Raw genomic sequence first — 5795 nt, forward strand, 5'->3', positions numbered from 1 at the left:
CAACACTGAAAGCGTACATACCCGCCGCGGTGGCTTAGCCGCTATTAACGACGAGTTCCAATCAGTTTTCAGCAGACTGACCGTGAACTTATTTCGTCTGACCTTGAGTTACGCGGTGGTGATGCACCAAGCACCGTGACAATTAATTATGAACTTTATTGTAACAAATCTCGTTATTTTTGTGACACACGCATAGGAAGCAGTCGAGAACAGGAGAAGGCTGGACACTGTTTACTGTGACTTAAGCAAGGTGTTTAATGTTGTCAGCCATGTACTGGGTATTGGTGCCGAAACGCTGAATCAGATGTTTTCTCATCGCTAATGCCTTATGCAAGATTACCTGTCAGGCCATGAATGCTTTGTTACCTCTAAACGAAAGTCCTCAAGATACTCGTAACTATCAGCGATGAACCACAGAGCGCTGTCCTTGAACCGCCTGTCTTCTGTCAATTATCCAAAATCATCCAGAACTCGTCTTTCTTGTTTTATGCGGACGACATCAAAATATTCAAAGAAAGTCACAACATCCGTGCCTTCATCCTACTTCAACAGGACATATTCGCCTTTACTGACTGGTGCGTGCAAAATGAAGTGGTGTTCAACAACAAAACGACGAAAGTGGTGTTATGTACACGCAAGACTAGATAAAGTCTGTTTCCCGCACCACTTGGGCGAGGACAGTTACTGGTCTGGCTATCATCTTTGATATCAGACTCACCTTTTGGAACCGCATGGATTGTCATCACAAAGCTCGGATTCCGCACCCTTGGCGCAGCAAGTCGCATCTCTAGGGAATTAACAAATGCCCGTATCTTTCTTTCGTACAGATCCTCCTGCCGGTCATTGCTTGAATAGGCCGATGTCGATTGTAACTAGTTGCCGGTCTCATAAATATTGAGCGGACACAGTTCAAAGAAAATCTGTGTCTTTACTGCGATAACGGCACTCCGAACAAATCAGCCGTGAACAATCTCGCTCCCTCAAAAGTGCATTGCGACAGCATTCACGAGGCGTGACGTTCATGTTGTCTTCTAAAGATTGCAAGCACTCCCGTATCTTGCGCGACAAGACGCAAGTTGATTGGAGTAACTATCAACAGCTTCCTGACGTGTACTCTGCATGTTAAAAACTTAATGGAGAAGCTCGACTCTTTTGCGCTGATGTGAAGGATGGTTCTGTCGAGTCTTTACTGCCGCTATACGCTGCCTTCTGCGAAGGCATCTTTCCGTGCAGTCTGCCAGCCCTATAGAACCTCTCGCAAAAAAAAATATGCAAATTCTAGAAGACTCACAAGTGAAAAAAATAACTTCCAGTCATAACCATCGCACGATGGCTGTCGACGTCAGTGCAATAGCATTCAAGCCATGTAGCGACATACCGTATTGCTAAAGCTACCGTCATGTAAAATTTATAGTGGGCATTCTGAGATTTTCATTGTTTCGGCTATATGCTAAAGCTGCCTTCATTTAGAATTTATAGTGGCCATTCTGAGGTTTCCATTGTTTCGGCTATATGCGACATACACTGTCTCCGAGATGAGACTACACTCACTCGCCAGGGTCGGCCATGTCTATGACTGTATGATGACGACGGAATGACGAATAAAGAATGACGGCTAGGGAACGACGAAGGTGGTATGATTACGATGGCATAACGACAACGGGAATACTATCATTTGAAGTAATGCCGATGGTATAGCAATGAAAACATCATTTTGAAATAATGACGATGGTATAACGACGACCGCGTGACGACGATGGCATAAGGACAATGGGATGACGACGAGTGTACGACGATGATGGCCTGACGTCAACGATAGGACGAGAATTGTATGCGATCTTCCTGATCGTCTCAGGCAAGAGTCCGTGCTCCTGGGGCAGTCCTTGCAGCCTGCGGCTACCTCGCTGGTTCTTGGCGACGTTGGTGTTGTCTTCCGCGTTCGGGCTTGGGTCACGGCTTTGTGGGGGCGTCCGGTACATGAACGCAAAGCACCTCCACCAGACGCCACGTGGTAGTGATGGTAAAGAATACAGTAGCAATACTGTGAAATACGAAACTAACATTTATTGGGCGAACCTGTGCCCACAAAAACAGGCTACACTTAAAGCACAACGATAGCGGCCAACAAAGTCGGCGATCGCCAAAAATCTGATCGGTAGGTCACGCGCGTCAGCTTTTATACATGAGCCATCGAACGTTCCAGAGTAATCGCTTGTGTCCGCGCGTCTTCCAGAAAGTTCTACAGCATCCGCATCGCGCATACACGCAATCAGATTACGCAAGGTTCGGCGACAACAGACAGCGGATAGAACCATCGATAACATTCGAGAAACATTCGAGACATGGAGGCGCGTCCTGCGCTGAGCGATAATTTGTTAGACGGTGAAAAGCGCTCACTCGTAAAACATAAACAAGTTCACGTGTCAATATTTCTTCCATCATATTTTTGCATCACTCGACTTGACGCCGCTTTTTTCGGGTGTGAGCCATTGCAACGAGCCACTTAAGGCTTTCGCCTCAATATGGATGCAACATAATGGCGCAAGACGGCAGCGCCGTTGTTTGTGACATAGACACTGCTTAATCTGACGCGAGATGACTGCGCTTTTCGTTTTGTCGATTTGTTTGCTCGTTGGTCGCTAACGAGGCGTCTTCTGAGCATGGCATACCTGCGGCTTATTATTGCTCATTCGCGCACTGCGTGCATGATTATCCTCCCCGCCTGCAAAAGTTCAAGCTGTTTTATCTTTAAATATCGGTCTTCTCGAAATTTGCTCAGTCCTTGCCTTGTTAAAGCACGCTTTTATGTGCCATACTCGGCGACGTCGTCAAATTAGTCAGAAAAGACGATGCGACAGATGTGCGCGGCAACGCGGCTACAGAGCTTGCTTGAAGCCCACAAGTCCCTCAAAGCGTCATGTGCAGCGCAGGCGAGACGGTTTTTACGTGCAACTTACGTCTGTTATACTCGCTGACAACTTTATGTGGCTATGAAGGGAAACCTGCGGAGGGAAAGTGCGTGCAAGTGATACCGCTTCTGAAAAGAGTCCCGCGTTAGTTGAGGCTGGAAAAGACAAAATATGAACACCTTACCATCAACACTTAAACTAGACAGAACACACCACTGAGTGCAATAATTTATTTATTTTGAGGCTTTTTTCCTTCCACGTCTAGCCTAACGCAAAACCGTCGCACGTGGAAACTGCGGCGATTCAGCGTCTGTTTCGAGCAACCAAAAGCACCGTCAAAAGGTGCAGGACTACTTGGCGCGGTAATACATGGGCAGCAGCCACGCGCCCATAGCTTTCCCTTCATAGCCACAAAAAGTTGGCGATGAGTATAGTAACACCGACAACCTTTTCGGTTTTTTTTTCCCCGCTTTCTATTTTTCTTCTTTAGTTCAGCCTGAGAAGTATTCATATCTGATACGCTTCTAACCACGTGAGAGGACTAGAGATAACTACTAGTTTGGATGCGCATACGCTGACTTCGTTCAACAAAAATATTTCACAAGGACAAAAGAAAAAGCGTGTAGCAAAGAAAAAAAAGATGGAAACTTGCCTGCCTGCATTTTCAATACGAAAACTTTTCCTTCCGGTATTGTGCAACGTCAGCGTTCAGACTAAGACGCTGCGCGAGCGAAGTCCATTCTTCTTAATTTTTCTCATTTCGTTGCACGTAATGTGGCAGTTACTGTGCTTGATACCTTGAAGAGATCTTTATCTTCATATAAAATCAAATCACGTTCACATCAATTATTAGTAAAATGGCCATGGCACGCAGCCTCTGCTTATAGCGACCAAGGCGATGTTGAAGACGTATATGATTTTTGTAATATTATGACGATACCGGCGACAGATGCTCGAGAGACGAGGCGCCGCGAGAAAGACGATGAAGTATCTGGGCTCTTGGCGCGAGAGTCTGCCTGGTGGTTTGGCTCCAGTGTAAATACATTTTAAATATTCTCTTTTGTCTGAGCCTTTCAACACGTAACATTCTGGTGATGGTACTGGCTCCACACGTAACAATACAACAGCGTCAGGGTCATATCATGCGCCATGTTTTCTTGTTAGCAGCTAATGAATTTGAACAAAGAGGGTATATGGCTCGCTTTAGGAAGCAGCGTTGAAGTTAAACCCTTAGTTACAACAGAAGCAATCGCTTAACGAGTGTCATATTGTCCGGGAATTAGAAAATATTGCACTATTTCACAGACATAAGCATATTGCCACGTGCGTTTATTTCGGCTTGTAGCGACGCGAGCGACGCAGCTCGTGTCGCTGTGACGCGACCGGCGTCTCTGCGACGCAAGCGGCGTCGCTTGACACGTTTCGATCATGGACGCGAAATGAATAAATACGGGACCACCGCTTGCGCTGTCTCTGTCCGACGAACGCCCTAGACGCGCTTGCTGCTTTCGCCGTCACCGAGTTGTTCGCTTGATTTAGGGCACAAGTTCGCCCATTAAACGTGCCGGGCATCTCACCGTCACGTACGGGACAATATAGCACAAATAGCACAAGGAAATAGAAGAGAAACAGATACACATACGTCCTTGTGCTATTTGTGTTGCAAGGAAAAACACTGCAAAATGTTACATCAACAAACCCAAATTTCTACACTGAAGCATATACGTTCAGTTTTTGTAGTCGACGAAGAGCTATCATCTGCGATAAGAAGTGATTGCAGCACCTCTGCTTCTATAGATTTTACAGTGAAGCTGTGTATGGCTATAGGTTCTGGAAAAAATTGCGTGCGTCTATTGAGCTGTGTAGATTAAGAATTTCTCCCCAAATGTGGGCCTGTTCCGAAGCTAATGCAATACCGGGCCAACCCGCGGCGGAGGTGAAGCAGGCGTTAAGCCCTCCGCCAACTTGCAAAAAATAAGTTTAATATTTTAGGTCCAACTATAATCCGTATCATATATTAAGCTGATAAGAACAGACACTACACTTTGACCCGCGCCGGACACGTCTACCTTCGTACAACCCTCTCTTTGTCGGCGTTCCAAGCGCTTGCGTATCTTCTTTCCTTTCCTTACGCTCTCCCGTGATGGTGGTCCCGTAAGCGTGCTGCCCGCTAGGACCGCGAGGCACAAAGAAATACGAACCGTCCATGTGGCCCCGATCCCGCAAACTTGGAATGTTTCACCGGAGCAACGGCCAGGTTTCAGAGTAAGTTCGGGGGGAACCAATTTTGTGTGGCCTCTGTTGTGTGTGACCGCTTGTGGTTTTCGAGTGATCCCACGACCATTACTGCACTGCGGGACGTAGACCAACGCACGATCGCCTTGGCTGCGGTTAAGCAGTGTGTGCCCTCGGAGTGCGGTGAGGTGCGTTCTACGTGCCGGGATTCGTTAGTAAAAGGTGTCGTGCCACGTTTTGCAACAATACATGGGTATGTATACCTCCCGGTGCCTCATCATCTTCCGAGGCTCAACATCGTGGAGGAGAGACTAGTCGCGCCTCGCCCTCCTTGTGTGCATACGGTGTTTGACGCACGGAAATGGACAGTTCGCCATTAATGGGCCCACATACACAGTTTTGCTGGTCAGTCACTTTCACAGAGTGTAATGGCACTGAATTTTTCTGACAAGGTACGGAACTTTTTCAACAACCGTTGTCTCACAGAGTGAACAAATAGTTTGGACGACTGTGGGCAACTTAGAGAAGTTGCCACATTCTCTTAGTTCTATAAACATATAAGGAATCCACGAGAGCCGACCGGCGACGCTAATGTCCTGCGACCATCCACTCGGGTTTTTGTGTGTGTGCCGGTGTTACGCATCTAAAATA

The 5795-nt window shown here is 46.9% G+C and overlaps 1 non-coding gene across 1 annotated transcript; it reads right to left on the reverse strand.

Moving 5' to 3' along the window:
• Positions 1 to 4791: 4791 nt before the first annotated feature.
• On the reverse strand, positions 4792 to 4974 carry LOC142567676 (U2 spliceosomal RNA). Its single transcript, XR_012825211.1, has one exon. It is a non-coding gene; the product is annotated as a U2 spliceosomal RNA (small nuclear RNA).
• Positions 4975 to 5795: the final 821 nt, after the last annotated feature.

This window comes from Dermacentor variabilis, chromosome 1, assembly GCF_050947875.1.
Source record: "Dermacentor variabilis isolate Ectoservices chromosome 1, ASM5094787v1, whole genome shotgun sequence".
Classification (NCBI taxonomy): domain Eukaryota; kingdom Metazoa; phylum Arthropoda; class Arachnida; order Ixodida; family Ixodidae; genus Dermacentor; species Dermacentor variabilis.